This window comes from Ochotona princeps, chromosome 14 (genome assembly GCF_030435755.1).
Source record: "Ochotona princeps isolate mOchPri1 chromosome 14, mOchPri1.hap1, whole genome shotgun sequence".
In the NCBI taxonomy this organism is placed as follows: Eukaryota; Metazoa; Chordata; class Mammalia; order Lagomorpha; family Ochotonidae; genus Ochotona; species Ochotona princeps.
Window position 1 is genome coordinate 58,759,347 of NC_080845.1, and position 25,093 is coordinate 58,784,439.

The window sequence follows — 25,093 nt, forward strand, 5'->3', positions numbered from 1 at the left end:
TGGCAAGGGCTCAATCACTTGGGCCATCTGCTGCTGCTTTCCTAGGTGCCTTAGCAGAGAGTTGGATCAAAAGTAGAGTAGCCAGTATTTGAATTGGTGCTCATGTGGGATGCCAGCACTGCATGGTTTTGGGAGAGAGGAAAGATTAAAATATTCTGTTTAGATTAGGTTAGATTGTGATGCTGGTTATGCAATTTTATTACCATATTAAAATATTGAGTGGTACACTTTAAATGAGTGAATTACATAGTACTGGTTTGTGTCTCAATGATGCAATTTAAATGAAAACCTAGTAGAGATACCAGATTCTCAGGTTGCTGACTTCTGCCTGAAACCCTTTGGTATCCTTGTTGGAAGTTCTTTGCAGCATCTGGATGGCCAGCCACACAACGTTTTCACACTCAAGGGTGCAGGCCTCAGCTGTGGCACCATTTCCTTCCTAATAAACCCATTCTTTAATATGTTGGTCTACAGGACAGGTCAGCCTCACAAATGCCCTCCACCCCCACCTCCCCCCCACCCGATCGCAACTCCCACTCGATGACTGAGAGAACACCCTTGTAGAACGGTGCTTAGATTCTCCAGCCTCCTCCAAGCTTCTGTTTTCTGCCTGCAGTAGGCACAACCTGCAGTGCGTGGAGGAGGGAATGTGTCCTCCTGCAGCAACAGAGGAAGTGCTATTAGAGTATGGACACCAGCACAGATCAAATACACATGCGGCAAAGACAGATGGGGACAGGCCTGGGTGCCATCATCACAGCCTGTTCTGCCACTGGCTCCCTCCCGTCTCAGATACTCTATCCAAGGTGTCTTTCCAGAGTCACCAACTCCGTGGTGGAAAAAGCCATGGAGAAGGTCTACCTCCAGAAGCATCTATAGATGCACTGTGAACTGAAAAACTATCATTTCTTTGTATTTCATTTAACCATTATTTAAGAATTTCTGTTCATGCTGAAATGTTTGGCTTCCCAATATTTAATTAAATGCTATTTCATGGCTTAAAGCATTCCTTGATTTGACTTGTTTTTATGCAAAACTGATGGGCCTCATTTTTGCTTTCTAACAGAGTGGAACTATGCAAATGTTTTGAGTAAATGATAAACGAAGCAGCTTGGCCAGAAGCAGTTAATTCCACAGGAGGCAAAGCTACAGAACTATCCAAGCAGAATGGAATGATGCCAGTGGCTGGCAGACGTAGGGTAACCGATAGAAATGTCTAAATGCTTCTATTATCAAGCAATTAAAATAAATAAAAAAGCAACAAGAATAAATAGATAAATGAATGAATAAATAAATAAATAAATACATAAATAAATAAAATGCCTAAGATAAAATTGATGGACATACTCATTAGAATCAATGGAGCGTTTCTAGTTTTGTGTGTGTGTGTGACTCCCATCTAAATTTCTTGGCACAGAGCAGCCCTCAATTTACACATCCCCAAAATTTGTTTTCTATGTTTAGTTCTTTTTGTTAGTAGTCTACTGTTTAATAGAAGCAATCTTAAGATAACCCTATCTCAGACCATCCCATGAAAAATCTCCCAATGCATCATGTAACTAAAACACTCCACATTTACAGTAAAACATGGAGAATTCAAGACTGCCTCAACATGGACAATTCAAACAAGAAAACCATAGATATATCAAAAGTATTTTCTTCTTTGCAAGATTCATCCCTATGAAAATCGCATTTGACAGGAGAGACAAATGAAGAGGCTTTGGGAAATTTGGTGGAGACAGAGCAGCAAAGCAAACAGTGTTTGTGTTGACTCTAACCCTGTGCTGGTTTGGGTCTTCCTACCATGGATAATGCTGAGACCAGTTTAGAAGGTTGCCTCAGGTAGCACAGCAACAGGGCAGGACTGTCATGGAAGGGTCTATCTGTGGGCAGCTTGTGTTCAGTCCCCCCTGGAGCTGCTGGGGAGACCCACAACACCCATCAGAGCAGTCCCAACAGGGATAAGGAAGATGGGGTCTTCAGCTTCCTGTCCACACTCCCTGTTGGTTGGGATCATTCTTGGTATTGCTAACGTTAAGCTGCTATCGGGTTGCCCTGCACAACACATGCATTTTCTGGCAGGTGGAGAAGTTACTAAGATAGCAAGATGCAGAATGTCTTCAGTATAAGCCATCTACAAGTGATCGCTGATGTTGGCTTGGTGCTCACAGTAGGCCTGTAAAATTAATGGAAACATCATTACTTTACAGACCTTATCTTTTAGAGCTGTTATGGATACCTAGAAAATCTACACAGTAAGGACAATGTTCCCATCAACCCTCTGAACTCCTTCCACCTGACAATTTCCTCTGTTCCTAGCATCTTACACTAGCTGGGTCAGTATCAGTCAATCAGTATTGAAATACTCTCATGAACAGAAGTTCATTGTTTACTTTAGAGCTGAGTGTTTGGATAATAACAAACCTGGAAGCAGACAGGTATCTACCTTTACAGCACCAGATGGAGGAGTTCACTGCCTTGCACATCTCCCATATTTTATTTATTCAGCACCTGCTGCTTCCCTCAGAACTCCTGATGATCCACAATCTTCCCAAAGTGTCCATAGGTTTGCCTTTTCCAGAATGTCCCATAGTTGGAATCTGACAATGCACAGCCTTTCCCGTGCGATTCCTTCATTTAGCAAAATGCAGTTGAGACTGTATGTTTTTTCTGTGACTTCAGCTCACATGTTTTCAATTCTGAGAAACACTCCATTGGTTGGATGTTCCAGCTTGCCATTAAGGGAAACTTTGTTTACAAGATTTGGCAATTTTAAGTAAAGCTTCCATTAAAAATTCTTGTGCAGTTTCTTATGTATGAACAGGAAGAAAACTGGCTTTCTTTCTTTCTTTCTTTCTTTCTTTCTTTCTTTCTTTCTTTCTTTCTTTCTTTCTTTCTTTCTTGGTGTGCAAATGCCATTTCTGTGAATAACCATTTCTCTTGCTCTGTCTGCATCCTCTTCCCGGGCTAGGTGTTCCCTGTGTTCTTGGTTTCATAGATGAGAGTTGTGCTATCTCATACATACTCTAATTTGCGTTTCCCAGATGCCATGTGCTGTGGAGTACCTTCTTACTTTGCATTGTGCAAATATTTTCTTCCCGTTTGTGGCTTGTCTTCTCCTTTTTCTAGCTATGTCTAGCACCGAGCCAAAGCTTTAAAATTTGATGATGTTCAACTTACTGAATTTCTCCTCTGAATCATGCTTTTGGAGTAGTAGTTAAAAGGCCGTTTTGAAATTCCATGCTTACCTGGGATTTCTCCAATGGTTTCTTCTTGAAAGTTTGGGATTTTTTTTTTCAAATCTGGTAGATTCATGACCGCTTTGAGGTTTTGTTTTTTTTTTTAATGAAGAGTGTGAGGTCTGTGTCTAGACTCACTTTTCTCCCCTTTAGGGGCCCAGGTTTTCCAGCATCAGTGGCTGAATAGAGTGTCTTTGCTGCATTGATGGGTCTACTTCTGAGCTCTCTCTGCTGTTCCGTTGATCTGTACTTTCATTCTCCTTTGTGTATTCACCCTTGATTGAAGTTGGTGTACCAATCCTCCTTCCTTGTTCTTGGGTGTTCTGATTTTCCCATAAAATTTAAGATCAGTTCAATGGTATCCATAAAATAGCTTTGGAGGATTCAGTCAAGTCCCTGGATCAAGTGGAGAAGCAATGAGATTACGGTATTATTAAGTCTTCTCATCCCTTTACTTGGGTTTGTTTCATCATTTATTTTATTATTCATTGATTTCTCAGATTAGTTTTGTGGTTTTGCTCACATATTTCCTATACATAGCTCATTAGATTGCTACTTAGTGTTTGCACAGTTTATTGATCACTTTGGGTAGGCTGTGACACCCAGATATTTGGTCAAAGGTTGTTCTACACGTTTCTTTGAAACTGTTATTTGAATGAAAATTGGCAATTAAATCAGTGGAGGTAAGTAAATTACCTTGAGTGTGGGTAGGCTGCTTCTAGTCAGGTGAAGGCCTTAAAGAAAAGGGACTGAGTTTCCCTTCCTATTAGCTCATTAAAATGTATTATAGGGCCTGGTGTGATGGCCTAGTGGCTAAATCTTTGCCTTGCATGAGTTTGGATCCCATACGGGCACCAGTTAGTGTTCCAGCTGCTCCACTTTTCATCCAGCTCCCTGCTGTGGCCTGGGAAAACAATTGAGGATGGCACAAAACCCAGGGTCCCAGAACCCATGGTGGGGAAGACATGGAAGAAGCTCCTGGCTCCTGGCTTGAGATCAGCTCAGATGAGGAAATGTAAATATATGGATTATTAAGATACAATATTAAGATACAATGATTTAAAAGTACTCTCAATAAATATTAGGTTGAAATGGCAACCAATCATAGCTGAAAGTATGAATTCCTAACGGAAACAGCAAATGAACTCATGAAGTATGGTTAAACTATTACTCAGTGGAAACATTACAACCTTAAAGGAAATTGGAATACAAAGAGAGTCTGCAACATAAAACAAAAAGATGAAGCTACAGAAAGGACATTAAAATCAGAAAATAATGAAATATATAAAAAAAAAGAGAGAATAAAACTGAAAGCAACAGACCAGACCCACTGGATTTTGGTGGATTATGGAATTATGAGAATTCACAAAGGAATAATACTGAAAATGATGGAGAAAATAGACTCAAGATACAGAACTTTTCTGGCCTGGCATGATAACTCAGTGGCTAAATCCTCTCATTAAATGCACCAGGATCCCATATTGGCACCAGTTTATGTCCTGTCATCTCCACTTCCCATCCAGTTCCTTGCTTGTGGCCTGCGAAGGCAGTTGAGGATGATTCTAAGCCTTGGGACTCTGCACCCATGTGGAAGACTCAGAAAAGGCTCCTGGCTCCTGGCTTTGGATTGGCTCAGCTCCAGCCATTGCAGCCACTTGGGGAGTGAATCAGCAGACAGAATCTTTCTGTCTCTCCTTCTCTGTAAATCTGCCTTTCAAGAAAAATAAATAAATCTTTAAAAATATGTAGAATTTTCAGAAATGTTTTGAATACTCATTCAATAAAGATTGCAATATAATCATATTTTCTAGAAAAATATTAATGAGCTACATTAATTTAAGAGTATCTAATAAACTGACTGTATGTCCTCAGGTAGCTGCCTGGTCTGTCTTGTCCTGGTCACAGCAGGCGCACAAGGGACACTGGCCAAGTGAGCAAGTGAACGCTTCCTCCGTGAAGAAACACAGATGTACAGATGAGTTTCATTAACTCTGAACACAGGGACAACAACACAAGGTCTTCTATCTTATTCTGCAAGACTGGCACCTCCCTAACATTTCCAGACACCATACAACGAAACCCATATCTCAGCTCAATATATAGACACAAACATCCTATGTAAAATGACACAAAAATAAACACAACACAGTATAAAAATTTCATCACCAACTGTTTGTTAGTAGTTTGCTTGCAGAAATGCAGAGATCTTAAAACCTTAGTCATCAATATGAACGAATTAAAGGAAAAAGTATATAGTCGGCCTGGTAGTAGCCGAAAAGGCATTCAATACTATTCCTTGCTTACTGAATGTAACACTATGCCAATTAGGATAAAAGACATTTTCAACCTAGATAATGGCTGTCTATTGCAAATATAACACATCATGGTGAAACACTTGACATTCCTGTCATAGCTGAGAACAAACACAGATTCTACTATCACTGTCAATGTTTACCTATTTCTGACTACACTAAAAGAAAAGGAAAAAATACACCAGAAGTGCAAATACTGAAAAGGAAAAGGCAAAATTAGAATTTCTGGCACACAAAGTGGCCTTTGTGCTTGTCTGTTCTGCATAACGATTCCCACCAGCTTACTGACTTAGAACACCTCCATCCATTCGTTTGCTGACCGTTCTGCAGGCCTGGAGCCTGAGCAGGCAGAGGTCAAGGTGCTGACTGAGCTGACTGCTTGCCGGCTCCATTTGCAGGGTCATGTGTGCTGGTTTTAGAACTCACGTCTTCGGGGTTAGAAAGTACAGTTTCTGGGCCTCTCTCCATCTAGGCAACAGAGAACGGTCTCACCTGGAACTCCCTTCTCTTAGCATCCAGAGATTACTCCCTGCACTTACAAGGCTTGTGTGAGTAGGTTTGGGCTTTTCACATATTTTGCCTATCATAATGTCACCTGATTAATAACCTTAATTATTTCTATTATTTTTTTCTCTTTAGCTGTGCTAATTCAAGATTTGTCAATGTTCTTGATTTCTTTTTGAAAAACCAATTTTGCTGTGTTGGTTTTCTCTGTTGTTGTCCCATTCTTAGTCTCATTGACCATCTGTTGTTGTCTCGATTAATTTTATTCCTGCTGTTTGCTTTAGGTTTTTTATGTCCTTCTTTTCCTAGTTTCTTGATATATAGATGTGGATGATTAATTTCAGACCTTTCCTCGTTGTTTATTTAAAGATTTTATTATTATTGGAAAGCGGATATACACAGAGGAGGAGAGACAGAGAGGAAGATCTTCCGTCCGATGATTCACTCCCCAAGTGAGCCGCAACGGGCTGGTGCTGCGCCGATCCGATGCCAGGAACCAGGAACTTCTTCCAGGTCTCCCACGTGGGTGCAGGGTCCCAATGCATTGGGCCGTCCTCGACTGCTTTCCCAGACCACAAGCAAGGAGCTGGATGGGAAGTGGAGCTGCCGGGATTAGAACCGGCGCCCATATGGGATCCCGTGGCGTTCAAGGCGAAGACTTTAGCCGGTAGGCCATGCCGCCGGGCCCCTTCCTCATTTTGAATGTAAACATTTAGTGCTACAAATTTCCCTCTGAGCAATGCAATACATGCATTCCCACATAATTTGAAGTGTTGTGGCAACCTTAACTGTATCCGCAAAACCCCTTCTGATGCAGCATATGAAAATGACAGCAAGGAGAAGTCATAGAAATCATCTTAGAATTCTGCTTACCTTAATTTTCCTCTAGGAAAATCTAAAATGATCAAATGATCGCATTATAGCCAGACAGAATATCAAAACACAAATACAAATAGCTTTCCAATTATTTGCTACAAAATTCACTGGAGGAAAATTCCAGGCACACACAAAAAACAAAAACAAGGCTGGTATTATGGCACACCAGGTAAAGCTACCACCTACAACACCAGCATCTCATCTGAGCAGCAGTTCAAATCCTAGCTGCTCCACTTCCTATCAGCTCCCAGCTAATGTACCTGGGAAAGCAGCAGGAGACAGCCCAAATATTTGGGCCCTTGCATTCATTTGTGAGGCCAGGATGGAGTTCAAGGTTCCTGGCTTTGGTCCGATTCAGTCCTGGCCATTGCAGCCATCTGGGGAGTGAACCAGAAGATGGCACACTCTTTTTCTTAACTTTGCTTTCCAAATAAATGTGCAAGATCTAAAGACAATTATAAATGCTTATGAAATACAAAATGGAAATCCAAATGGGGAGACTGAGTGCATCCGTAGGAATGATTTTCATTGACTTTTTGTTTATTTCTTGAAAGAATCAGCAAATAACAGGGAATATGTTGAAAAAGCCTGAAAAGGAGAACACGCTCTGTCGGGTACTAAGTCACAGCATGCGTACTAGAGACTAACACATCGTAAATAGTATGAAAACAGAGTGCAGATAGAGCCCAGAGTCCAACAGAGCACAAACGGGAATTCTCAGAAGTTGGACTGGCCAAGCAAGCAACGTGAGATGCCTGGCCATCTGCTTGGGGACAAATGCTAGCTTCCTTTTTCACAACAGCAGAATAAAACGAGAGGTCTTCCAAAGGCAGGCACTGTGGTGCTCGGGTTATGCTTCCCCCATTTCCAACACTGACATCCCATAAAGGAGCACCAGTTCAAGTCCCGTCCTTCCTCTTCTGATCCAACTCCCTGACAGCGGGACTAGGGAGGCAGCAGAAGATCATCTGAATACTTGGGCCCTGACATTTGCTTTCTGTGATCAAATCTGGAATGATATACTAAGCATGAAAGTTTCTCTCTCTCTCTACCTTTCAAATCAATACATTTTTGTATAAAGGGGAACACATGCTGGGCTTAAAAGATTTCCACTTTGATCAAAAAATTTTGAAATATGTATGTGGATCTTCAAAAAATTTATGAAAAAACTATGCATGGTTTCAAAAAAAAATTTATGTCAAAACAAACTGATCTTTTAGCTCCATTTTCCCCAAATTTTTTGAAATCTCCTCTACATGAGCTAAGGAGCTAAATTTGAAAAACAATACTGATGAAAACCTTGAAAATACAACATAGACCATAGAAAGTACAGCGTAATTTGAAGATGAACGGATGATTTCTGAACAATCCAAGATGTGACATGGAAGCCTGAAGAGGTTTGTCTGGGTTAAGTACTGGAAGCACAAATCTAGAGACTAGAAAGCTTTATGAGCTAAACTAAAATGCAAGCCACAGATGGCCAGAGCTCCTAAAACAGCCACTCTCAATTGTCCTGTAATGTTTATCTTTTTGTGGAAATGACAAATAAATACATACATCTGGATACAAAGCATCTTAAAAGATCTGAAAGGAAGAAGACAAAAATAAAAACCAGACATTTACAGGAAAGTAAGCGCAGGCCATGTTTCTTCCAAAGGTCTGCTCCTTATCAGTTATGTGTAATTGAATCATTGCTTTACAATATTTCTTTTAGTTTTAATTTTGTTGGTTTTGAATATTTCAGAAAGGAAGTGTTGTAAAAAGTTATATAATATAGAGGAGTGTGGAATTTTGATTGGAATTTCCCCCCTACCAATAATTATTCTTGTTACTTCTGGTACCAAGGTATAAAAAAATTTGTGTGAATTTCTATCGACTTCGTTCTTCCACTTAAAGACTAATTTGTGAAAAATTTTAAAAACAATATGTGTACATGGACAGGTTAAGCCATATGTACAATGTCAGGATGTCATGTGACACCAATTCTAGTCCCAACTGCTCCACCAACTATCCAGCCCCCTGTTAGTGCACCAGGAAAAGCAGTGGAAGAGGACTCAAGTGTTTGCGGCCTTGCCACCCATGTAGGAGACCAGGATAGATTAGAGGCTCCTGGCTTTGTCCTGGCCCAGCCCTGATCAATACAGTCATTTGGAGAGTGAGCCAGCAGAGCATCAGTCTCTCCTTTCCTTCTCTCCTGTTACTTGGCCTTTAAATAATCATTAACAGAAGAGAGAGAGAGAGAGAGAGAGAGAGAGAGAGAGAGAGAGAGAGAGGCAGGCATGTGTCCTAGTGATTCGTGATTCACCGCTAGCTAAGACACCCATGTCCCTTATTAGAGCACCTGGATTCAACAGCTGATCTTGGCTGTCAATCCCAGCTCCATGCAGATGAGCACCCTGGAATGGAGCCATGGTGGTTTGAGTAATTGTGTCCCTGCTACCCACATAAGAAGTCTGAATTGAGGTCCTGGCTCATGACTTGGACCTGACCTGGCCCCGCACATTTTGAGTACTGGGGAGTGAACCCTAAATGTCTGTCTCACTTTCTCAAATAAATAACTTTTAATTGGGAAAGAACATAAGGGAAACATGTAATTCTAACAGCATAAAATGTAACGGGCTTAAATTCCTCCCAACCACTGTCTATGCGTTTGTGCAAAACCATATACAATTGGTAACACATTATTGTGAGACCTTATTCTTTTGTGTAAGAACATGTAATTAAAATGTTTTTAAAGATTGATTTGTATTGAAAGGCAGATCTACAGAGAGAAGGAAAGACAGATTCTCCATCTGCTGGTTTACTCCCTAGTGACCGGAACAGACAAAGCTGAGCTGATCTGAAGCCAGGAGCTTCTTCCGGGTCTCCCACGTGGGTGCAGGGGCCCAAGGCTTTGGGTCATCCTTGACTGCTTTCCCAGGCCAGAAGCAGGGAGCTAGATGGGAAATGGAGCAGCCAGGAGATGCCAGGAGCAGCCAGGTCCCCGTATGGGTTCCTGGGCATGCAAGGTGAGGATTTAGCCACTAGGCCATCATGTCAGGCCCCAGAATATATACTTTTAAAAGATTTTTCAAGATTTATTTATTTCACTTGAAAGTCAGAATTACAAAGAGAAGAATAGGGAGAGATTACTTCTGCTGGCTTGCTCCACAAATGACCACTGTGGTTAGAGCTAAGCCAATTCAAAGTCGGGAGCCAGGTATCCCATGTGGCAGCAGGGGTCCAAGAATTTGGGCCATCTTTTGCTGTTTTGCCAGGCCATTAGCAGAGAACTGTATCAGAAGTGGAGCAGCCAAGCTGGGCACTGGTATGACAGGCAAAAGATCAACCTGATATATCACTGTTCTGGCCCCAGAATATATATTTTTAAACTTCATTCACGTAACCAAATATGTATATCTTAATTTTTTAAGACTGTGATTGTATCTAATACTATTATTAAACTGTCCTTCTGATATTTGAATATTCATCTTACTTTCATTTTTAAAAGTAGTACTTACAATTCATATTTCCCTATATATTTATCTTCATACTATTTTCCAATTATCTTTCTTTTTGTTTTGTAATTAAACATTTTTTATACATGGCACAAGACCTATTGATGATATTTATGCAAGCAAATGGCAAAAAAAAAAAGCATAATTAAAACAAAGGACCAATTTGACAAAGAGCTGACTCCCAGTGCGTACCAGAATGCCTGAAGAAAAATAACGAAGAGATTTTGAAATCTTGGTGCAAAGCGATTAGAAAATACGACTACATACTTTTGAGTAAAGGAAATACTAGCAATCCATAAACATGTAATTTCTTTAAGAGCTAGAGACATATAAATGCAAATACAATAAGAAACTAATCTTATGCTTAAAAATGAAAAAAAAAGATAACACCTTGGTTCCTGTAAGGATTTGGGTGGAAGGGGACTTGCTCATGGGAGTAGGAAAAGCTGCAACTGTTCTGGAAAGAAATTTGGCAAAACCCATTGAAAAGTTAAAATACACATACCCTTTGGCCTGACAATTTCACTTCTCGGAATCTGTCCTATAAAAATAAAAACACAAATTTTTGAGGACGTCTGTTGCAACACTTTCTGGTCTGACAAAAACAAACAAAAAGTGCGAAAGGCAATTTGCAGAGAAATGTAAACAGCGTGTCCATTTTGCAAAACACAAAATGATTTCATGAAACATTTGTCTGAATGTCAGCAGGGCATGTAATGTCTCCCAAGTTTAGAAGCCTGAGACTAAAGAATGAAGAATGTTCCATAGAAGAATACTAGAGTAAGAGTTTATTAGGGTAACTTATATATAGGGTTCCCCAAATCAGCGTGAATGGGTGACCTGGTTAAAAGATGTAGTAAGATTTTCCATACAAGGTGGCACAGAAGAGGAAAGATTTTATACACAAACAAGTCGGTAGGGAAGGAGGGTAGAAGATTGTGTTGCAATACATCCTTGCCTAGGTTTTTGCAGTCAGCCCCTCCAGTGCCCTGCTAGCCTTTCAGACCTTTTCAGAAAGAACTGTGATAGTACGTAAATATGGTGATGCCAACTGGGCTGGCAGGTGGTCAGGTTTCTATGAAACAGAGGTGAAAATGGCAGCGCAAGATGGCATTACTGTTGTTCACTGTCATTATTTTCTGTATGTGTTTGCTTTTGGTTATATGAGTATAATGAGAATGTGGAAAGAGGTAGACCTGAGCTGTAGTTTGGGGAGTTAACAGCTAGGGCCAGATGCCGATAATGATGATGATGATGATGACGGTGATGTTGAAAGTGATGATGATGGCAATCATGGTAGTGATCATGATGGTGATGATAATGATGATGATTTTACTAAAGGCATAGATAACTTTGTTACTGATTTTTAAAAAAGAGATGAATGAGCTATACCTGAGATTGAGGTGAATAATTTCCTAAACAGGCATATGGAGACAGCAAAGTATAGGCCTACATAGGTAAGACTGTCAGCCCTCATTGACCTGAGGGTTGTGAAACCTGGTGTGACACAACTTTGATAACTAGAAGAACTGTTGTTCTAAAGCCAGGTTCCTGCTATTTTTCCTTTTTCTTTCCCCTGAAAGTCTCACCTCTTGGATTCCTGACTATGTCCTCTAAGACCACGTGAGGCACCTGCAGGGCCCTCCCCAGTGGTTATCAATGGAGTAGTTAGGAAACTTCAGCCTCCCTTTCTTCTGCACTTAACCACTGTATCCAACACCCACCCCTTTCCATCCTGTCCTGCTTCCCAGCCAACTTGTGACCAGTTTGCCAGGATGGAAACAGAGTCTGGCAAGCCAATACAGAACTCATTCTACTCAAAACCAGAAATTCCAGAAAGGCAGGGAAGACCAGGGAATACCATGTTCCTTCTGTCTCTGGCAGCAGTCCATAGCCACAAACCAGAAGTTGGGTAGCAACAGCACACGGTCCGTTGAAATGAGGTCACAGGAGCTGCCTGTTCTCTCCTTTTAACCCAGCCTAGGAACTCAGGAGCCAGTTGCCTGCATTAATCAGCCGTCTGTATGTGTGTAGCCTGGGAGGTGGTCCCAGGAACTACAACATTCTTGTGTGATGTTTCTGACTGAGCACTCATGACCCTGATCTGAGGAAGAAACCCCTGCAGTCTCTGACCTTGAAATGACAATCCTGGAGGACAATGAGCAGTTCATTGGTAGTGTCAGCCAGGGAACCGAACACGGGAGGCATTTTATAGATACCAATGGTTTCTTTAAGTATAAAAACATCCCACCTGAGCTGGGTGGTCACAAGAGTGACTTTTCTAGAAACATGCAGCAGAGAGCAGCAATCCAATTCAGAGACTTCCTGCTTCTCATCTGGCTTTAAGTTTACAAGGAGTAATTTCAGTTTGAGTGAATGACAAGAGGCACTTGTTTCCCTGTTGCATTCCTGGAATTCCAGTTGTTCCTGGCAGTTCACTTGCAAGGCAGTTCAGTGCAATCTGGTGACTCAGCAGGTTCCAGAACCAGACTCATGAGTTCTGCAGCTTACTTAGCCACCAGGGCCTCAGTTTTCTCAGCTGAAATGGGGATGATAATCACACTGAAGTGGATTCCCAGAAGTAAAGCACACAGCACAGTCATGCACTGGTTATAGTAGCTGCTTTTCTATTACTTTTCTGTTAAAACTTTCAGTCTCTCCACTTGTAAGAAAAGTTTCACCAGACTTTTAAGATGCTTGACTTGGATCACCTTCATGAGGGTCTGTACATACATGAAGCCATTATTCTGTGGCTAGAATTGGGACAGATTCTTTGCAGATGTTATTTCTACTCATAAAAAAAAAATAGCAACCCAGTTAGCCACAGGAGAATCACCATTTTTTAAAATGACAGAGTAACAACAGTAGAAGACAGAGGGGCATACTTGGGCTACACCTGTGAAGGCCATTTGAGGAGTGAACCAGTGAACAGAAGACCTCTGTCTCTCTCAGTATTGCCCTCTCTCTGTAAGTCTCCCTTTCAAATAAAATAGATATTTAAAAAAAGTTACTAAAATGAAGCAGAGGTGCCAGGACTCCAGCCTGCATTCTGATATGGGATGCGGGCATCTCAAGGACCTTCCTAACCCATTATGCCACATTTCCCACCATTGTTTTTCAAACAATACTCTTTGGCTATGAGAATGAATACTGAGTTTAACACCCACTTGAATAGGCAGATGTTGGGCAAGCGTCCTTGAAGAAGCATTTTCTGTGCCCAGTTATGGTGGACTTTGTGCAAGTTTGAGGCTCTGGTAAAGTTTATTTGATGGTTCTCGTTAAAGATACTTGTGCCTAAAAAGACTTCCTACACAACCTGTGGATTTATTTATTTATTTAAGCTAGGGTGTGATTCAAGAGACTCCATTTTGATTCTGAGAACTTTCATGAATGTGACATGTGTCTTCAAAAAAAGTTTAAGGGAAATATGAATTAGGAATAAGCCAATCATGCATTTTGAAATTTAATTTTAATTCTGATTTTTTTTCATGAACTTTCTGAAGTACTCTCAGATGTAGTGCTGGTAATTGGAATTGGTTGTTGGTAGTTGGAATTCCCACAATGGGAATCTTTTAAAAGTATGTATTCTGGGGCCTGAAATGATGGCCTGGTGGCTAAATCCTCGCCTTGCCTATGTCCCAGGATCCTATATGGGTGTGGTTCATGTCCTGGCTGCTCCACTTCCCATCCAGCTCTTTGCCTGTGGCTTTGGAAAACAGTTGAAGACAGCCCAAAGCCTTGGAGCCCTACACCCATATGGGAGATCTGGAACAAGTTCCTGGCTCCTGGCTTCAGATTGGCTCCAATCTGGCCATTGTGGCCCCTTGGGGACCGAACCAGTGGACAGAAAATATTTCTGTCCCTCCTTCTCTTTATAAATCTAATTTCCAATAAAAATGCACAAATCTTTAAAAAGAAGTTGGAATTCCCAGAGTAAATACCTCTAGTGTCAGATTCATCCCAAATATTTACTGATACAGCTGGAGACAAGACACACAGAACCCTTAAGCCTACATCATATTGGACAGAGTTAGAGTAGAAAAAACCTGAATAAGTAAAGTATATAATATGCCAGGTGGTGCTAACTGCTATGGAGAATATGGAATCCCAGGTTGGCTGGGCCAGGGATACGTGCTTTATAAACTTTAAATAAAATGCTGCTTATGAATTACTTTCTAACATGACCATCACCCAGTGGTGACCTCTGAAGCATCAAAGCTGTGGAACGGGAGGACTGGAGAATCTGAATGATGGACCCCATGGAACAAAGGGCATCTGTGGTCCCGCCCTACAGCTCACCACCATTCCACAGCATTGCCACCAGCCCCATGTGGCTGTTATATTTACAATCAATGTATCAATGTATTTATGATGATTTAAAATTTACATTCAGTGCTTGTGTGGCACTATGCACACTGCAGGTGGTCAACAGCCACATCCATGTCTGGGATAGTCCTTCATTGCGGAACATTCTTTGGACAGTGCTGCATACAAATAGAGCAATCACGTGGGTGGCCAGAGAGTGTGATGCTTGGCACTGAGGTTTGGGAAAGGGGTGTAGGTTGGGTGACAGTGAGGTCAAGGCATCAGTATTGAAACAGGTGGCTGATCCCTCCAGAAGATGTCTGAAGCATCTATCTTTCCCCAAACACCCCCAATACAGAAGAGAACTTCCCTTTAGCCAATCCGACTTCCAGTCCTCACCGTTCTCTTCTCTCTCCCTTACCTGAGTTCCCTCAATACCACCATCCTCATCATTTGTGTCATCAGAGTTCCCACTAATTGGCCAATGAATCCTTTCCTTTCCTGTTCTTCGAGATTCATGCTTTAAAAACATGCTATACAATCAACAGATACTGCTAATTCATTATAAAACTATTGGGTTCTTTGATCTTTTTATTTACTTTAAAGTACATGAATATCAGACTCCCTATATGGCCTCCTTTTCTGAAGTATTTGGTGGCATTAACAGAAATCAATGGAAAATAAGTAGCTGATGAAGTAAATACTTGTTTTACAATAACCCTAAGATAATTCATTAAGAGCCAGAAGAAAGATTGTGGCATATAGTCTCTTGCAAAATATTAGTAAGTGTAATGCATGATAAAAGAGGAAAAAAGGCAACTAAAAATGTTAAGAGGAAGACATATATATGAATCATATATTTAAAGTCCAAAATTGGTATCACTGCTGATTCTTCCCATATGTGGTAATTATATGATTTTTGTCAGGAGATGAATGCTAAAGAATTCAAGGGTAAGGTGTTATGGTGTCTTTAATTAACTTTCAGGTGATTCCTTTAAAAACTATATGCACCAGGGGCTCTAAACAGTTCATGGTGTATGATGAGAAAACTAAGCATGGATTTCAAACTCTATGGGAACCAACGTGAAGTTATTTTTTTATTCCATTTTCCATGAAATTTTTTCAAATACCCTCATAATACATACAAACATGGCAAAACTTTAACTGGTGAATCTAGGAGAAGAAATATGTAGATGTCCATTTGATTATTTTTTTACAACTTACCTATAAGTTGAGTATTTCACAATGGAAAATTGAGGAGAAACAAAAGGGTGTTTTTAAAGGAAGTGATTCAATGAATTACTTTTTGCAATTGAATGACCATGCTTACAAGTTTTTAAAAAGAGCTAATGGATAAAGATTACTTATTTTACATATTTGAGTTCATACACTTGCACGGTTTATTTTTTTCTCTTTCAAAAATCTTTGTTTCAGTTTACTAAACTGATTTTGTTTGGTTTTTTGAAAGATTGATCTTATTTTTATTTGAAAGGAAGATTTATATAGAGAAGAAGAGACACAGAGAGAAATATCTTTCCATCTCCTGGCTCACTTTCCAAATGGCTGCAATGACCAGAACTGACGTCTGAAGCCAGGGTTCACGAGCTTTCTCCAGGACTCCCACATGGGTGAGAGGCCCAAGGATGTGAGCTATCCTTTGCTGATTTCCCAGGCCAAAGCAGGTAGCTGGATAAGAAGGGAAGCAGCCAGTATACAAACTAGTGCCCATAAGGGATGCTGGCACTTGTAGGTGGAATTTGGCATGTCAAGCCATCATGCTGGTCCATGTTTGGTGTTTGAATTTACAGTTTAATTTTCCCAAGTGGATGTGTGCATAGCCTTAGGTGTTTTAATGAAATGTTAGCTTGGAGGATAGAATGCTAGCATGTCAGAATCAGACCTTGGAACAACTCAAGTGCAAACTGGTTACAGTCTTTGTAAGTGTCATCATTGCTTTCTGGAGAAATCAGTGCCCTTCCACCGAACAAGAGGATTCCAAGGGGAAATGCTATGTACTCATGCTGGGGACCATCTGGCAGCCACATGCGTTGATGTCTGGGGGCCACTCTGGGCTTCAATCATGCAAAAGAAAGTTGTTCCCTTCCACTTGCTTCAGTGGAGACTCTGATTTAAGTGGCAGAAAACTTGGCTAATGCTAGATGAAGCAGGAAAGGAAATGAAGTGACTCCACCACTAAAAGCTCAGAGGACAGGCACAGGTTTTGCCTGTGTCCCAGGGGTCTAGGGGTTTCTCCATTGCTCAGCTCTGCATTGCTTCGCGTGAATTCAACACTTCAGCTCTTCTCTCATGGGAGAAAAGATGGCTGCCAAAGTCCCAGCCTGTCAAATCCCCAAAGTGAATCCAAGGAAGAGGAGAGATAAAGGACTGTTTCCCAGAAATCCTGGGAGAGATTTCATTGTCTCTTAAGGTTTCACATACCCGTCCCTGAGCCAAAGATTTCAAGAGGAGGAAAATACCATCGTCCCCATTCCAGAACCTGGAGTACTGAGAATACAGTCCTTGTGTGTATTTGTGCTGGCAGAAATGGAGTATACAGTCCTGGTTCCCACTCCGTCATGGAATTCAGATGGCTTACAGGGACATGCATTCTAGGGTAAGATGGGGACCGAGTTTTAAGGAAGAAGGAAAAGAAACATCCCACTCCTCCATTTGTCCTAAATCTCTGTAAGTCTGCAAAAACACTAAGTCTTTATTTCCTTATGCCTGATACTTCTTTTGAATTCTGAGCTTCATGGTTCTTCCAGTTGGATCAGGGGTTTCAGCGTAGGCTGCAGAGACAAGGGATTCACTCACATTGCTCATGTGGCTCCCTATCCTGATCCCTGTCATCCCTGTATGTCCCCCCAAGAACTCCTGAGGGCTGCCTTCTGGCTGGAACTACAGGTTGCTGACACAGAAACACCTAGCAGGGAAGCCCAGTGCTGTAGTTTATGGTGGTTCAACTCTGCTGGAGACCTCTAGTGGAAACGGAGAACACACCTCAGGTTTGTCCCAAAAAGGTCAAAGAATCCAAGGATTTTGGCTCTACAGTTGAAGGCTGTTCCTGGGTTCTTCAATCCCTGTCTGTTCTGGTCCTTCCAGTGTGTGATCAAGCTCACAGGAGAGAGGACAGGGCTCCTATTAGAAGTCCCCAGCATGTGTGGTTTCAGTGATTACAGTGGTGACATGACAAGCAGAGGAGAAGACCTGTCCTGGGGCACTTGTGGGAGGCATTAGGTTAGGAACATGACCTCTGCTGAGGCAGTCATGATTAGCTGGGAGCTCCATGGTTGGCATGAATATTACCTGTCAAAAACACTGATGCTTCTCTAAGAAGACTGGGGGGAAGCAAGAGCGAGGAAAGAAAAAAAAATGGACACTCACAAGGAAAGAGCTGAAGTTCCCAGGAGAGGGAGTTGACCTTGGCAAGCCAGTAACATAGTAAAATTATTTATGTATGTATAGTGAGTCTATTTGCTTGGCATGTACTCAATTTTATATTCTCTGTAGAGGGATGCTGAGTGGACAGGGTGGGAAAAGTTTAGAAAGGCCAAGGGAACGCTGTGATGGGTGAACCTTTTCCCACTCATCCAGCGAAGATTCAGGAATAGTCAGGCCTGAGTCAGCCAGCCAACTCAGTCATCCTTCCACGTGGCCATATTTGGCTGACATCACAGACATCTTGACTTTGTGTTCAAAGCAAAGCACTGATTCAGAAGGCTTCCTGACAAGACACTAAGATAAAAAAGCACATTGTGTTGTCACAAAAGAGAGTGGGGTTGTGAAATATCCATGTTGGGGGTCCCTTCCCTTTCCCCTTGGTAAACTAAAGTCACCATTTGTGGTGTGGGCATGAGGACTCGAGCTGTGCTGGAGGCCCTGTAGTGTCTGCACTTCATTCACACAGGGATGAAGACAGATTACTCTACTGTGTTGTAGAGATTACAGGCTAGAGGGCTTCATTGTGGTTGCTGTGCATAAGTGCCAGTGCTATGCAGAGGCTAGGGCTTCTGCAATAATCTATTTCAGGACACTTCATGCTGGGAGGAACCATGTGATAGGGCAATATCGTGTTGCCAACGAGTGTTCTAGAAAATGAGCTCTTGTTGAATACATTCCCCTGCCTCTCCACACATGTTAGATCAGAGGCTTTTACCAGGCATCATCAGGGCCTGTCTCAGCATGATGACTCAGGTTGCCCTCCAACCTCAAGTGTCCCTTGAGACAAGATGGCCCTGGGACAGGCATTCCAACCACTGCAACTATGGTCATCCCAGACTCACAGCATATTTTGGAAACATTTTCATTCTGAAACCATTTCAGAAGCACAGAAAAACTGCAAGAATACCACCACTGTCCCTGTGTGCCTTTCCCCTGCATTCCCCAGCTGTTACCATTTTGTCACATTTGTTTTGTCCTTCTCTTTGGATGCGCACATAAGGACTTGTCTAAATCATTTCACAGAAAGTTGCAGCCACATGCCCTTGCTCTTTAGCAGTTCAAGGTGTGATTCCTCCAAAGCAAGGTCATTTCTTTTACACAATAACACAAGGATCAAAATCAGAAAATGAAGGTTGATATAGCCTTATCTCCTCTCCAACTCTATTGAAAAGTCACTAATTGTCCCAATAACATCCTTTAGAGCAAGTCAGTGGGGGAGAGGACCTTTGTCTAGGATGCCTCTAGCATTCAGTTGTTACATCTCTTCAGCTGTCTTTGTGTGGGACAATTGCTCTATTTTCAAGAGATGGTCATCTTAAGTATTTTTAAAAATTCTTTCAGAGGTATAGAAACACAGAGTCTTTATCTATGTTTTCACTCCCTGAATGTTCATAATAGCTTAGGCTGGGCCAAGACAAAGCTTGGAGCCGGGTACTCAATCCAGGTCTCCTACATGAGTAGAAGGAAGGAACCCAACAACTTCAGTTGTCAGTTACCTGCCGCTTCATGGGGCACACATTAGCAGGAAGCTGCAATTGGGAGGTAAGCTAGAATTCACTCCCAGGCACTCTGATATGGGACACCTATGTGCTAACCATAGTCTTAACCACTGGATCAAACTCCTACTTTAAGATTGGTGTTTTAAGGACAGGTCAGTTATGTTGTAGAATTCTTCTCAGTTTGATTTAAATAACATAGTCATTAGGAAAGCACCTATTGATTCCAATCATAGTAACAAATGATTCTAGTAACTGTCAATGCTGGAAGCAGTGGGTGAAAATTTGTTGGAAAAATAGAAATTTCCATGGTCTCATTGTACCTCCCACAGACTTGTTCTAGATTGTGAAGGAAAAGTAGCCACATTGCAAAGGGAAAGTCTAGTAGATTCACAGGAATTAGGCCAGGAAAGTTGCTGTCAGCAACCCTGGACTTCACCAGCTTTCTTGTCTGAAGCCCTGTGAGAAACACAGTGTTGTACTTCTCTTGTTCCCAGCAAGAACACACTGCCTGACTCCACTCAGGGAGACACATCAAATGGTGCAGCACGTGAGCGTGCTAACACAGCAGGAGGAAAATGTGGAGTGCAGTGACCCTGGTGCATAGCAAGCCTGGCAGACCTTAAGACAGTTCAAATCCTTCTAACATATTTCTTCCTTTTCTATTTTGCCAGCTCACGCTACAATCTCCCAACAATCCTCAAGGTTGTAATCTCTTTGTTTCTCCTACAGAAGCTTGAAGATCATATATTACTCTTAGTTTAAAGTCAAAACTGCATTTTGGGAGCAGGTGCTGTGACACAGCACATGAAACCACTGCTTAAGATGTTTACATCTCCTATCTGGTTCAAGTTCAGGCTGCTGCAATACCATTATAGCTTCCAGGGCCACGGTGGATGATGTACCTGGGAAGTAGTGGATGTTGGCCCTAGCGCTTGGCTCCTGCTATCCATGTGGGAGACTAGGATGGAATTCCAGATTCCTGGCCCCAGCCTGGCCTGGCCCCAGCCGTTATAGCCATCGGGAACTGAATCAACAGATGGAATAGTTCCTGTTTTCCCTCTCTCAGTTTCTCTAAATTTCTCTTTCTCTCTCTCTCTTTCTCCTCACTCCTTGTTCTGCCTTTCAAATAAATAAATATCAAGTAAACCCGTGCTAAAAACTAAACCATAGTCAGAATCAGTCTTTCATCCATGCCCTTTGACCTGCCATCTGCCATGGGACTGTACCTCCCTGTGCTGTTGCCTCCCTGTGCTGCCGCAGGGAAGATGTGGGTCTGAATGCCGACTCTGTCACTTGGAGGAGTGACCACAGCTCACTCTTTCCATTTTCTTACCTGATTAAGGAATCAGCAGGATCCACATGCTAGAACTAGAGGGAGCATAAGGTGAACCACTTGTGAAATACTGACTTATCATGACTTGAGCATACGGTCAACATGCAGTCAGCGTCAACTTCCGTGAAGATTGTCAGCGTATTCACACAGGGGCCAAACTGCCTGGGTTCCCATCCTGGCTCCACTACACCCTCACGCTGTGCCCTCTTTAACACTTAACCTCCTTGATGGGGTGGTTCCAGGATCAAGCAAAAATAGTTTTCCAGGGCCTGGTACTACTGTATGACCATGTAGTTTTCTATTGATTTTCTTTTTTTCAAAAACTAAATTTGGATAAAATGTCTGGGTCTACCAAAGACAAACCAATGGCCATGCGGATACTGACTAGACAAGGAGGGAGAAAACATTATCCACATTTTATGAGCAAGAGGACTAAGGGAAGTTGAAGGAATGAGGTTATCCGAGCCAAGCCTCATAGCAAAAGGGGCTAGTGATCCCAGGCCATGGACAGAAGGCTGTCATTCTTTACAGCAGAAAGCGTAGTCATGTGCTACAGAGCAATGTTTCAGTCAGCAGTGAGACACACACACACAGACACAAAGGTGGTCCCATGAGACAACATCACCCAGTGATGCTGTGTCCATCTCAGTTTGTGTCGATACACTCTGTGATGTTCACATACAACAAAGAAAACCGACAAAGGAGGCTGCAGGTCTCCAGACGTTTCTCTGTCACTAAGTGGCACACACTGCATTTGTGAAGAGCTGAGTGCAGGGTGCTGCACCAAGCACCTGCAACACACAACCTAATGAAAAGAGACTGAGATGAGAGGAAGAGGCACACTGTGGGGAGGTGGGACTGCGACCCCCCTCGGATGCTGGCAGCTCTCTCACCCATGCTAGAGACAGGGATAAGGAGGGTTTAGGATAAGCAAGATGGAGTATCTCAAGGATGAAGGAAATCTAGGGAAAGAAGCCAGAGTGAAGGTGGAACAGCAGGAGACACTCAGGTCCCGGTGATGGGCTAGGGCCAAGGGTGCTGGTGGACCCATGGGACAGCTGTTAGCAGTAACAGTCCTGGCTGGTGTTCTGACAGGCTGGAGACATACTGCGCGCAGGTTTGGGCGCTTGTTCATCAGGCCCCTTTGAGGGAGCATTTGGATTTTCTGTTTTGCTCCCAAAATGACTCTCAGGATGATCATTTTCACACTCTATTTTAAATGCATTCCCCAAGCATGGCATAATTCAAACAGAATTACTCTGCTTGCTTCTCCCCCATTGGAAGGTCCGCTTTCTTGATAAGTCCCCTGTGGCATTTGGAGTGCATAATGGGCAGCCATGCAGAGAGGGCGTTGCATCTGCCCATTCAGCAACATGGCCAGGCAGCACAGTCCTTGGGGACTTCAGCTAGTGATCTCCAGAGAAGAAGTCTTGCCTGGGGCCTGGCTCACAGAGGGTCACAAAGAGGAGCTGGTACATGGAGCAGCCTGCTGGACTCCAGAGCAGGTGGACAAGAAACCCTCAGGGTTTCATCAGCAGTACAGGCTAGAGGAAGCAGACAGAAGATTCAGTTGTGCTCCCTGGTCATTCTGAGGTCCCTATAGGCAGTGAGATGTTTGTACCAGGAACTCAGCAGCCAGGACGAGCAGCGAATGGAGGTTTGGGTCAAGGTGAGGTCATTTCCAGAGAACGCGTAGAACGAGAAGAACCTACAATGAAATGTGAGGTCTTGAGGAAAGCTGATATTTAAGGATGTACAACCTGGGATTGCTTTTCTGTGTTTTTGTGCATAGGCTTGTCCCTGAAACCATAACTCAAAATTGCTATTGGGAGAGTTTTTTGAGTCCCACATGCTAGTAAGCTAGGATGCCATGACTTGAGTCAAAGCTCACAGCAGTAACCCCTGACCAGTAACCCCCTAGCTGCATCCTAGAGCTCACCTTTGGATTCTGGAAGTGCTTCCCTGCTGTGTCTGGGTTGCAGCCCAGGCATGGTCAGGCCCAGAACCTCAGGGGTGGGCAATCTTATATTTCGGCATGTGCAGAAGTGAGCAGGGCTCCCCATACTGCTCTCTGGCTTATCTCAATTCTACACCCAAGGCTCCTCTACTCGCTAAAGAAATATAAACCAAGGATCCAGGGATCTGTTTTGTTCCCCAGGTTTTAGGGCCAGTGTGGCATTCTAACATTTTAGTCTGCTGGCTAAGTCTTCCATATCAGCCTTTCTTCTTGGCAGGTTACGCATTCCTGGTGCCCCACTATCCCACATTAGCTCATTTGCTGTTTTAAAAATGGTCCTGCAGGAGCATAAACATTTAGAGGCTTTTTTTTTTTTTTGGTAACAACAAGAAGAGATAATATGTTTGAAGCCAATGCACTCCTTATGTTTAGGAAAATCACCATGGGATTTAAGATGATGCATTGATGTAATGCAATTGGTGGTTTATGAAAATTCTTTTGCACTAACCTCGGCTGTGTAAGAGCAGCCACATTCCTTGAAAGTGAATAGGAGGCAGGGCCCAGCGGAATCATTTTTTAAATGTTCCATTACTAACCTTTCTCTTGCTGCCTCTCAAGGGAGGTGGAGGCTTGAGGGAGAGACGGGAAGAACTCCAGATTTTCTGCTTGATTCTTCAAGTGGCAAAAAAAAAAAGAAAAAGAAAAAAAAATAGAAATAGTTGAAGAAATTGGTCATCTGTCTCCAAATCGGGTTCAGTTACAGTTCTGCATTCCATTTGATGCAATGTTCAAAAAATGAAAATCAGGAAAGATTAATAATCACTTGTGTAAGCGTTGAAGAGGTCCAGTTTCATGACTAGAAAGAGGGAGAAAGTTCCTGTTGGCTAAAACATTGTCAAAATCATTCCCAGGAGAGAAAAGCATATTCTGGGAACTGGGGAACGTCAAACATCTTAACTTTCTCTGCTTTCATTAGTCTTACATTACAAAGTGAAATCTTACAAAACATGTACCCATTAAAAAAAGATTTATTTGAAAGTCAGAGGTACAGGAGGAAAAGGCGTGCATGCACACGCAAACAGAGAGAGAGAGAGAGAGAGAGAGAGAGAGAGAGAGCTTCAATTTGCTAGTATACACCCCAGATGGTCGCAATGGCCAGCACTGGACTAAAATGAATCCAGGAGACAGGAACTTCTTCCGGGTCCTCTGTATGGGTACAGGGACCCAAGCACTTTGACCGTTTTTCACTGCTTTCCTAGACCATTATCAGGGAGTTAACTGGAACCCATATGGGAGGCTAGTCTGTGGCAACTATACATGTTATGCCAAAATGGTAGTTCAACCTATTTTGAAAAAGTGTGTCAAAGTGAAATTAAAATGGGGGGAAAGCAGTTCAAAAATATTTTTAGTTCTATTTATAACCTTACCTAATGTCATGATCCTTTTAAGTTAATTTCTCTTTCATGTTCTGTTTAAGTATGTCTTAAAAAATAGGAGAGTCTGAGGGACCCAAATGGGAGCTTTGATGTGGAGTTTAGTTATAAAAGAAATGAATAGCAGTCTTGGGGAGAAGTCTCCCGGTCAGCACTAGGCTGGCTTCACTCTGGACCCCAGTATTCCCCCAGGAAGTGACGTCAGCCTTGATCCAAATGAAAAGCTTCTTGCTGCTCGCGAAAAGGGGTCTATAGAACATGGTGTGTTTAGACTGAAAACATTTTTGGGAGTTTAACAGAGTGGTGTCTCGTAACACGCAAGACGCTGGGGTGCAGTGCAGTCAGCAGCTGCCACTCCAAGGCCAAAGTGCCTGTTAAAGTGGCCCGCAGTGGGGGCTTTGGGTTGCAATCACAGAATACGCAGACCCTGGAAGCTGTTCCTTCTGGCACCTAACATGAGTCACCAGATCCTTTGGTTAAGATGCAAATGCTGACCTAGCAGGTGGCGTTGACATAGCAGGCTGTCCATAGGGTACCCAAGGGTGGAAAAAAAAATCAAAATCAGAACCGCCTTCTACACCAAGATGTGTCTGCATTATTGTGCAGTGCACAAGCTGGTGCTGCACCGTGGGTTATCCAGGACCAGCCCCACTCCATCCTCCCTCCTTCCTGCAGCCTTCCTCTGGTTGGGTGGGAG